This window comes from Eurosta solidaginis, chromosome X (genome assembly GCF_040869045.1).
Source record: "Eurosta solidaginis isolate ZX-2024a chromosome X, ASM4086904v1, whole genome shotgun sequence".
Taxonomy (NCBI): Eukaryota; Metazoa; Arthropoda; class Insecta; order Diptera; family Tephritidae; genus Eurosta; species Eurosta solidaginis.
The window spans coordinates 172,874,092-172,885,539 of NC_090324.1; the positions used below are offsets into that span (position 1 = coordinate 172,874,092).

The 11,448-nt window shown below is 38.6% G+C and overlaps 1 pseudogene; it reads right to left on the reverse strand.

Annotated features, from left to right (window-relative positions):
- Window positions 1–538: 538 nt before the first annotated feature.
- Window positions 539–6,000, reverse strand: LOC137235254 (uncharacterized; annotated as a pseudogene).
- Between the last annotated feature and the right edge of the window lie 5,448 nt (window positions 6,001–11,448).

Below are 11,448 nucleotides of genomic sequence, written 5' to 3' on the forward strand. Positions count from 1 at the left end.
TAATACGGTGTTAATCAGATATAAATATAGGATTCTTTCTTCTGAGGAGAATAGCAAGATTTTGTAGGAAATGAGACTATTACATTTTCTTCTAACTTGTTTATATCGCTTTTTTTATAAGTATTGTTATGATAATTTTTTTTTCAAACTTGAACAAGTCCTTAAATTAAAATCGAAGAAACCTAAGCTTTGCGCTCCACAACATGGCAAATTAAAACAACGACAATATACCAAAGAACAACAAACGAATTGTCGCGTACCCGTGGTCAGGGTGGGATAGGTTTTGTATTTAGTTGCAGCCTTTTTGACAGATAGCTCATAAAAGTTATGTCACAAAGCTGCGGTGGATTTAGAACATATTTTGTATTGACTATGGCTATGCGCCATTGATTTAGGAGCTGTATTACGGTCATAAAAAACGCCTAACAAAAATTGTTATGTATACTTTTTTTTTACTCACCATCATCTTTCTTTCATAGTCCCCTCGAGACCCTGTGGGTGCCATCATATTGGGCAATGTCTTTTGTTCGATTAGTCGTTAAGCTGCAATAAAAATTAAGTCTTTATTAGCGTCTTTTGACGGTACAATAAAATATTTTAGCACGCACCTATTTTCTTCGTTGCAACGCGTAAAAGCGCGAGTCGAGTTGAGACTACGACCGCCACCCTTTCTTTTTAATCGTATGCCTTCAGATTCCAACTCACATTCGAGCACATTTGGGTTAGGTGCACCTAACATCAGGATCATGATAACTAAATCTGCAGTACGTGCTACAGCGATTACCTGCCGACCACGACCTTTGCCCTGCGCGGCACCCTCAATAATTCCAGGCAAATCGAGCAACTGTATATTGGCACCTTTATATTCAATGACTCAATTAAGGCTACGCGCGCATCGCCACTTTTTAACACATCGAAACCATCACCTTTCTCTCCCATTTTGGCAGGTTCCAGCAATTGAGAACGATACTTAGCAAGCTTTGCTTTCGGTTGCTTTGTTCTTTTGCAGAACGTTGTGTGTCACGTCCATGACTCTTTACAAAATTGTGATTTTTGTTAGCTGTTAGAAAACTCACGAGTTTATCTATAGTTTTAACTGGATAATCACTCTCACTTAAACTTATTACAAACTCCCATTGCCACTCAGAAGCTAAGAGATCCTCCATGCATTGCAATAACATTGTCAGTAAAGATGCACCACCCCAGATTGTTGAGAAACGTTTTCGGCCTAACCGAATGTTTGGAAATCTCGATTCCAATTCCGTCAATTTGCGGTAGAGGTATGATTGGCGCGCATCTACGTGTATATAGAATACATGATATGGCGAATAAAGGGATTTAATTAAACGATACACTTGGCGCAAGCCCCGCCCATTAAGCGTCAACAAAAATGCAATTCGTACACCTTCAGTCTGTGTGCGCGCATTTCTGTTTTCGGCGTTCTGCGGCGTAAACTCTGTAAATTTTCAAACAACCGAGTTACTGGATTTATTTGTTATGCAGAGACGACAATGCATAATTAGTGAGGGGTGATGAGGGACGAAGAGACTAACAGAAATGCTTAAAAGCAGTGAGCTCAAATTGATTTATGAATTGTAATCCCAGTTGCGTAAATATTAATACCAAAAACCGCCGCACGGCTCACGTGGACCCCCCGAGCATTTCATGTTACACCGAGAGTCTGGCAATTTCGCTGACGCAGGTGGCAAATCAGCACCACAGAAACATTCGCTAGCATATTGTACACCCGCATATGGAAACCCCGATTGTAGACAAAGTTGTATGAATTTTTGTGGCGTGTTGGTGTTTTTATAATTGACAAAATAACCAGAAAGTAGGCGGTACTCCCTTCCAGCTTGATAGCAACCGAGCGCAGTATTCGCTGAATGATTGCCAGTGGGACAGTGGTTGGGTAATTTTTTCGCATAAAAATTTCCCAATTGAATAGCACATGCAGTTTGAGCAATTTGTTTTCGACACTCTATACTTCGCGCGCGTTGCAATGCCGAAAAGGCATTACTAATTTGTGTGTCAGGTGTAATTTTTGGATGCACCGATGCACTGGTAGTAGCCTTTAAAGGATATTTTAATAAAACAAATATGACGGAGTAGCTAGTGGTAGGTGCATATAATGCATAAGGCATAACAGTGGTATGGCCGCTTCAATGATATCGAAAGTAATCCGACGATTTACTGCGGGGTAGCTTAGCCGTAACTTCTTCTTGATAATTACTCTTTCAATAAAAGTTTCTTTACTATTTTCAAATTTTTTTAATAGCATCCTATTTTGCAATATGAGGAAGGTGATGGTGCTGCTGTAACGTTTGGCATCTGAAACCAGAAAAAAAAGGAGAATCGAATAAAATAAAATATAAAATTATCAAAAAGGGAACGATACTCATACCTACCCGTCACACGTTATTTTTCATAGTGAAAATTCATTCAAAATGTCTCTATACTCATTTCCATGAATGAATGACATTTTGAATGAACGAATCAAGGTTGCCACTCGATGACATTTGCTTTTGTCTTTTCTTACGCCGTAAACACATTGCGCGCGACCCCATGGGATCAGAAGTCGGATCCGCGGGATCCAACAAACTCGAGTGTTAGTACCCGAACAACTTTACTTTTTTCCGACAAATGAAAATTTTGTTTTATTTTGACATTGTGGTGCATAAACACAATCAAAATCAACTTTCTTGTGAAAACAAAAGGTGAACCACTCTAGGCCGAAATAATTTTCGCGGTTTATTTGCATGGTTTTCATTGTTAAAAGGTTAGTGCACAGTCAAAATGTAAAACATAAACAGAAACATGTCACACTCAATAGTGGTCTCGCTTTCATGATAGGAATTGTTTTTGTGTACTGAACTTCCGATAAAGTTTCGTCAGTCCTTTTAGCTTGAAATCCAATCAAGAATAAAGTAGTGTCATATATGCTTTCGATACTACAAACAAGGGAGAAATTAAACTTTTTCGAAAAGACTATAAATTTTATGTCGCGTCAGGACTCTGACGCGAGCTTTCCCTAAATAATTGCATGACATGACCATTATGTCTCATTACGCTGCCAAATTTGCAGCACCGCACAGCTGCCTCATTCCAATGAGTGGAAGAGTTATCAGCTGACAGCGCTACAAATTGCCACACTCGATAGTGTAGGCTATTCCCGCCAGGGTTGTGTTGAAATCAACAAGTACATCACAATTTGTGATTCTCACACAACATGGCCCAAATCAACACCAAGAGTGTTCCCAGACAGCGGATAAAGGCCTCTTTCCATCTGTCGCACATTTTATCTGCACGACGTCATTTGACTAGTCATTTTACAGTCATTCATAGGTTATATTCATAGTCACATTTGCATGGGCGTGGGTAAGTTTTGTGCCCAAATTTTTGTAGGGCAATTACAAGGAGCCGTGACAACACACGGGTTTACCGTGAGATACCGTATATTATCGCTTATCGCCTGCTTTAGGCAAACACCAAAAAAATATAGTTTGTCCTAAGTCTATATTTAATAATTCTTAATTTAACTATTGATTGTTTCAACATCAGAAGTTTCATTCTGATGAAAAGATTTTCAAAATTAAAGATACGTTTAGGCGTATCTCAATGAAGGTTTACTAAACCTCATAGTGGGTCCAACCACTACACGTCAATGTGTCGGCAGAATAACCTAATAATATTATGCACTCCACATGTATCCCTTATCCCGAGTACGCCAACCACAATCTCAGCCAATAAGTTACCAGTACCCGCTCATATGCCACCCAACACCCTGGAGTCAAAACAAGTAATAACAAATTCCCGTTCCAGAATGACGGGCTTCTCAGTCAAACGCAACAAGTCGGATCAACGCGTTGACTCCTTCACCGTCTCCTGCCGGATGTGCCATAAGAATCACGGCATACGAATATGCCCGCTGTACAGGGGAATGTCGGCAGAAGAACGCCTCCCGGCCGTTCTCATACACCGGCTTCAAAGTTTACATATCTAGAAAAGAAAACGTCAGTGGAAGTATGCAAAGCTCTTAAAGAAAAAAAAAACAGCCAATAACACTATGACCAACAGTAATGAAGAAACTAAGAGTCACAAAGAGAACCTTATTATAAATAAAGCGCTTAATAAATAAATAAATTTGCAATCAGACATGTCGCGCTGGTTTTCATCCAAAAGGATAGAAAATTAGTAGCATAATAAATGCAAGCAACCGGATTGTTGAGGAAGTTATTGACTTAGGACAATATTCAACCAGCCTGAAAAATGCCGGCAATCATCTCGTTAAGGCTGGATGTCGTTTAGTGTAATTAAGACCATCCATAATCGACCATTTAGAAACATTATTGAAAGCGCCGGCTAAGAAGGCTCTTAAAGCATATTCCTCATATTCCAAGGCTTTCTCTATGCTTATTACCACCCTATGCAATGCTGTGTCTACCGACTTGCCGCTTTTGGTGTACGAATTTGTGTTGTGGAGAGCAGCTTTGCATTCAAGTTGGACTTTATGTACACATCTATCAGCCTCTCAAAGGTTTTGAGCAGAAATGATGTTAAGCTAATGGGTCTATAGTCTTTGGGATACACGTGACCGATCTTCCCCGCCTTTGGTATGAAAGCTATGTGACGGACTTATTTTTGCTGAGGTATGCCCCGTCCGTCCAGGGTTACTATAGTTAGAAAACTCACGAGTTTATCTATAGTTTTAACTGGATAATCACTCCCACAAATCCCATTGCCACTCAGAAGCTAAGAGATCCTCCATGAATTGCAATAACATTGTCAGTAAAGATGCACCACCACAGATTGTTGAGAAACGTTTTCGGCCTAGCCGAATGTTTGGAAATCTCGATTCCAATTCCGTCAATTTGCGGTAGAGGTATGATTGGCGCGCATCTACCTGTATATAAAATACATGATATGGCGAATAAAGGGATTTAATTAAACGATACTCTTGGCGCAAGCCCCGCCCATTAAGCGTCAACAAAAATGCAATTCGTACACCTTCAGTCTGTGTGCGCGCATTTCTGTTTTCGGCGTTCTGCGGCGTAAACTCTGTAAATTTTCAAACAACCGAGTTACTGGATTTATTTGTTATGCAGAGACGACAATGCATAATTAGTGAGGGGTGATGAGGGACGAAGAGACTAACAGAAATGCTTAAAAGCAGTGAGCTCAAATTGATTTATGAATTGTAATCCCAGTTGCGTAAATATTAATACCAAAAACCGCCGCACGGCTCACGTGGACCCCCCGAGCATTTCATGTTACACCGAGAGTCTGGCAATTTCGCTGACGCAGGTGGCAAATCAGCACCACAGAAACATTCGCTAGCATATTGTACACCCGCATATGGAAACCCCGATTGTAGACAAAGTTGTATGCATTTTAGTGGCGTGTTGGTGGTTTTATAATTGATAAAATAACCAGAAAGTAGGCAGTACTCCCTTCCAGCTTGATAGCAACCGAGCGCAGTATTCGCTGAATGATTGCCAGTGCGACAGTGGTTGGGTAATTTTTTCGCATAAAAATTTCCCAATTGAATAGCACATGCAGTTTGAGCAATTTGTTTTCGACATTCTAGACTTCGCGAGCGTTGCAGTGCCGAAATCGCTTCCTTGGCAGTAATATAACAATTAATTTAATTCCAAAACGTGCAATATTAAGTATGAGTTGACTAGCATTGTTATTGCGGTTGTTTCCCATTGATGATGATGTTTGTTTTAGCTTAAATGCAGCTTTATCTTGTTGATAGTTAACAGCCCGCTCACTTACAAAGTCATTACCAAACGATCGTTTATTTGCTTGATTATTGGCATGCGCCAGCGTCGCAGCATTGGCTTCTAGATATGAATTTTGGGTGGTCAAGACTCCATTGGAGTTAGACATATTTAGCGATTTGTATGCTAGAAACACTTGCACTCCCAATGTAAGAACACCTAACAGGAAGAAAAGTTTATAGCGCCGAAACCACCGAAATGCTATGTAGCCAAACATTTTAGTCACAGGGCATGACTAATTTGTGTGTCAGGTGTAATTTTTGGATGCACCGATGCACTTGTAGTAGCCTTTAAAGGATATTTTAATAAAACAAATATGACGGAGGTGCTAGTGGTAGGTGCATATAATGCATAAGGCATGACAGTGGTATGGCCGTTTCAATGATTTCGAAAGTAATCCGACGATTTACTGCGGGGTAGCTTAGCCGTAACTTCCTCTTGATAATTACTCTTTCAATAAAAGCTTCTTTACTATTTTCAAATTTGTTTAATAGCATCCTATTTTGCAATATGAGGAAGGTGATGGTGCTGCTGTAACGTTTGGCATCTGAAACGAGAAAAAAAGGAGAATCGAATAAAATAAAATATAAAATTATCAAAAAGGGAACGATACTCATACTTCCCGTCACACGTTATTTTTCATAGTGAAAATTCATTCAAAATGTCTCTATATTCATTTCCATGAATGAAGGACATTTTGAATGAACGAATCAAGGTTGCCACTCGATGACATTTGCTTTTGTCTTTTCTTACGCCGTAAACACATTGCGCGCGACCCCATGGGATCAGAAGTCGGATCCGCGGGATCCAACAAACTCGAGTGTTAGTACCCGAACAACTTTAATTTTTTCCGACAAATGAAATATTTGTTTTATTTTGACAATGTGGTGCATAAACACAATCAAAATCAACTTTCTTGTGAAAACAAAAGGTGAACCACTCGAGACCGAAATAATTTTCGCGGTTTATTTGCATGGTTTTCATTGTTAAAAGGTTAGTGCACAGTCAAAATGTAAAACATAAACAGAAACATGTCACACTCAATAGTGGCCTCGCTTTCATGATAGGAATTGTTTTTGTGTACTGAACTTCCGATAAAGTTTCGTCAGTCCTTTTAGCTTGAAATCCAAGCAAGAATAAAGTAGTGTCATATATGCTTTCGATACTACAAACAAGGGAGAAATTAAACTTTTTCGAAAAGACTATAAATTTTATGTCGCGTCAGGACTCTGACGCGAGCTTTTCCTAAATAATTGCATGACATGACCATTATGTCTCATTACGCTGCCAAATTGGCAGCACCGCACAGCTGCCTTATTCCAATGAGTGGAAGAGTTATCAGCTGACAGCGCTACAAATTGCCACACTCGATAGTGTAGGCTATTCCCGCCAGGGTTGTGTTGAAATCAACAAATACACCACAATTTGTGATTCTCACACAACATGGCCCAAATCAACACCAAGAGTGTTCCCAGACAGCGGATAAAGGCCTCTTTCCATCTGTCGCACATTTTATCTGCACGACGTCATTTGACTAGTCATTTTACAGTCATTCATAAGTTATATTCATAGTCACATTTGCATGGGCGGGGGTAAGTTTTGTGACCAAATTTTTGTAGGGCAATTACAAGGAGCCGTGACAACACACGGGTTTACCGTGAGATACCGTATATTATCGCTTATCGCCTGCTTTAGGCCACCAAAAAATATAGTTTGTCCTAAGTCTATATTTAATAATTCTTAATTTTACTATTGATTGTTTCAACATCAGAATTTTCATTCTGATGAAAAGATTTTCAAAATTAAAGATACGTTTAGGCGTATCTCAATGAAAGTTTACTAAACCTCATAGTGGGTCCAACCACTACACGTCAATGTGTCGGCAGAAGAACCTAATAACATTATGCACTCCAAATGTATCCCTTATCCCGAGTACGCCAACCACAATCTCAGCCAATCAGTTACCAGTACCCGCTCATATGCCACCCAACCCCCTGGAGTCAAAACAAGTAATAACAAATTCCCGTTCCAGAATGACGGGCTTCTCAGTCAAACGCAACAAGTCGGAGCAACGCGTTGACTTCCTCACCGTCTCCTGCCGGTTTTGCTATAAGAATCACGGCATACGACTATGCCCGCTGTACAGGGGAATGTCGGCAGAAGAACGCCTCCGGGCCGTCCTCATACACCGGCTTCAAAGTTTACATATCTAGAAAAGAAAATGTCAGTGGAAGTATGCAAAGCTCTAAAAGAAAAAAAAAAACAGCCAATAACACTATGACCAACAGTAATGAAGAAACTAAGAGTCACAAAGAGAACCTTATTATAAATAAAGCGCTTAATAAATAAATAAATTTGCAATTAGACATGTCGCGCTGGTTTTCATCCAAAAGGATAGAAAATTAGTAGCATAATAAATGCAAGCAACCAGATTGTTGAGGAAGTTATTGACTTAGGACAATATTCAACCGGCCTGAAAAATGCCGGCAATCATCTCGTTAAGGCTGGATGTCGTTTAGTGTAACTAAGCCAACCATAATCGCCCATTTAGAAACATTATTGAAATCGCCGGCTAAGAAGGCTCTTAAAGCATATTCCTCATATTCCAAGGCTTTCTCTATGCTTATTACCACCCTATGCAATGCTGTGTCTACCGACTTGCCGCTTTTGGTGTACGCATATTGTGTTGTGGAGAGCAGCTTTGCATTCAAGTTGGACTTTATGTACACATCTATCAGCCTCTCAAAGGTTTTGAGCAGAAATGATGTTAAGCCAATGGGTCTATAGTCTTTGGGATACACGTGACCGATCTTCCCCGCCTTTGGTATGAAAGCTATGTGACGGACTTATTTTTGCTGAGGTATGCCCCGTCCGTCCAGGGTTCCTATAGTTGGTGGGAGATCCTATTCCGATTGTAAGAAATAAACAACGGAGTTCTGAAAATACGTTATAAAGTATAATTAAAGCTAAAATGCCCTTAATAGCTACTCCTATTCTCTGGCCCTGTCTCGATAAGAGTAGCTGAGGTAGAACCCCTCTGCCAAGCTCTCCGTCAGTTGGAGTAGAAACATCCTACTGAATATAAAACTAATCACGAAATGAAGTAGAAACCTTCAGGCCGTGTTCTGGTCAGTGGTAGAAGCCCACGAACTCGTATGCCTTTCCTACCTCTGCCATCTTCGCTTTCAACCACTTGCACTCGTCTTTGCCTTCTCTATCGTCAGCGTGCCTAGTTGCTCCTCCATCGCCTGTCTCGAAAGTGCGTCTGCCACCACGTTTAACTTTCCTTTCCGGTACTGCACGTCGGATGAATATTGTTGTAGTTCCAGTGCCCATCTAGCGATCCGTCCCGTCGGACTGTCTATCGAGTTCAACCATTTTAGAGCTAGGTGGTCCGTGATTACCGTGAACACGTTCTAGATAGGGTCTCATCTTCCTTATCGCCCGAACTATTGCCAAATATTCCTTCTCTGTCGGGGAGTAATTTGATTCTGCCTTGTTAAGTCGGCGACTCGCATAAGCAATCACTCGTTCTTCGCTGTCTGATCCTGTGAGGCTCGACTGATATCCGCTAGTCATAAGCATTCTATTTCCGGTAGGCATAGGAAATGCTTCTCGTTTATTAGTAAGTGGTATATCAAACCTGTAGTATGTTAACAGGGCAAGCCCAAATATATGGTTTAACAGCATATGCGCAGTTTCGAAGTTCAAGATAATGTTACATTAATGAGTTCAAACATAAATTCTAATAACAGAAGTGGGAACAGATGGTATCAGGTTTCATAACAGCGGGGCTTACACTGTGGGAGTTTTGTAGGAAAATGTTGCAGAAATTGTGTGAGAGAGTGCTTATTAAAATAACAGCGGGAAGTATGGGAGTAAAATATAAATTCTATAGGTTTGAAGAGACTAAAAATATAAAAACTATACAAAGGAAAATAGTTCGAAAACAGCCGATTAACGGGGACAGATAGCTCGTAAACAATTTTTTTAATAGAAAATAGTTCGCAAGCAATTTTTTTGAGAGCAAGTGGCTCAATTGCGGCGGTAACCGAACTTGGAAATAGATTGCAAAAAGATGGACAAGTCAGTTACTGAAGGAGTTTAAACGTGATCGGTTGTTCGAGAAAAAGTAAAGAAAAATGTATATTAAAAATCCTGTCCCGACACCGTGTGAATATTTAAAAAAAAATTTTTGTTTAAGCCGCCTCCATCCCCATTAGACGGCGGCAATTCCTATGCGCAGCCGTGCGCGGCGAATGGAAAGGCGCCAACGAACACCCACCACTGCCATCGCGCATGAACAATATTCCATTCGCTAGTCAAGTACTATCATTCGGCAACCGCGGACGCGCTCCCTTTATATACATTTTTTAATACTTTGAATTTGTGAATATTTAAAGTCAGAAGCTGAAGTTTTTAACAAGTTATATACTTAATTATTAGACAATAAAAAAAAAAACAACTGAATTTGTAACGTTTTTAAAGAAAAAACTATAAACCTCTTTATTTGAAAGTGTTAAGTGTTGCGAAGAAAGGCCACTTTGTTCAACTGTAAAAGTTAATCAAATTTAAACCTTACAAAGTGAATCTTTGGAAACTTACAACGAAATCAATTTTTTTCTTAAAATTTATCAAAATAGATAAAGAACGTTGTATCAGAAGTGAACAAGTGAACAAAAACGTTATACCAACAAAAAAAATTTAACTTGTGGAAAAAAAAATGTATTAAAATAATTATTTGAAAGTTTCTATACCACAAAAAAGATAAAAATTATGATATATTAATCAAAAGTTTATCCCGGCTTTGCATCGCGTCAAACTAAGAAGAATTTTCAAATTTTTAAAGTTAATAAAATTAAAAACTTACAAGTGAAAAAAAAAACATTACAAAATTCGAAGAGAAAAATGATATCAATACGGGAAGTGAACCGAAAAATTATACAAAGAAAAAAATTTTCTTTTGTTAAAAAGGAAATAAAAACTGTTTGGATTTGTGGATACAAAAACTTCAATATTTCAATACAATAATAAGAACAAAACCAAAAATATTGAAAGATTAAGTTTCGAATCAAAGAAACAACTAAAGTGAACAAACAAAACAATAACAGATAAATTCGGAAAGAAAAAAAAATTATTATTTGTAAGTTCAAAGGCGAGAAAAAAAATAAGAACAAAACGAAACTAACGTATGTTATTTCGAGAAATATCTGCGGAAGTGAACAAACAAATTATAAAAAATAAAAAAAACAAAAACCGAACTTCATAGAAAAAAAATGATACCAGAATTTTATAAAATCTAAAAAAAAAAAAAACTCAACCCAAGTTAACAAAAATTTGCATTTGTAAATTTAAGCCTTGCAAAAATAAAAAAAAATGTATATATATATTTTTTTTTGGCGAACTTAGTACAAAAAAAAATAATGACCAAAGCATTTGACTTGCTGTTTTTAGACGTGAAAATTCTACATCAAGAAGAAAATCCTACGAGAGGAAAAATCTTCAATTAAGTGAGGCAAGATGGGAAATTGGAGTCCAAGATATCGCCAGGAGTTTCCAGGTTCAGGAGGCACAGCGGCTAAATATTTTTTTTGTAGTTTGTAGGTTTTGATATTCAGAAAAGTAAAAGTATAATATATGTAGGCTCTTAGGCTCTCTAACATAC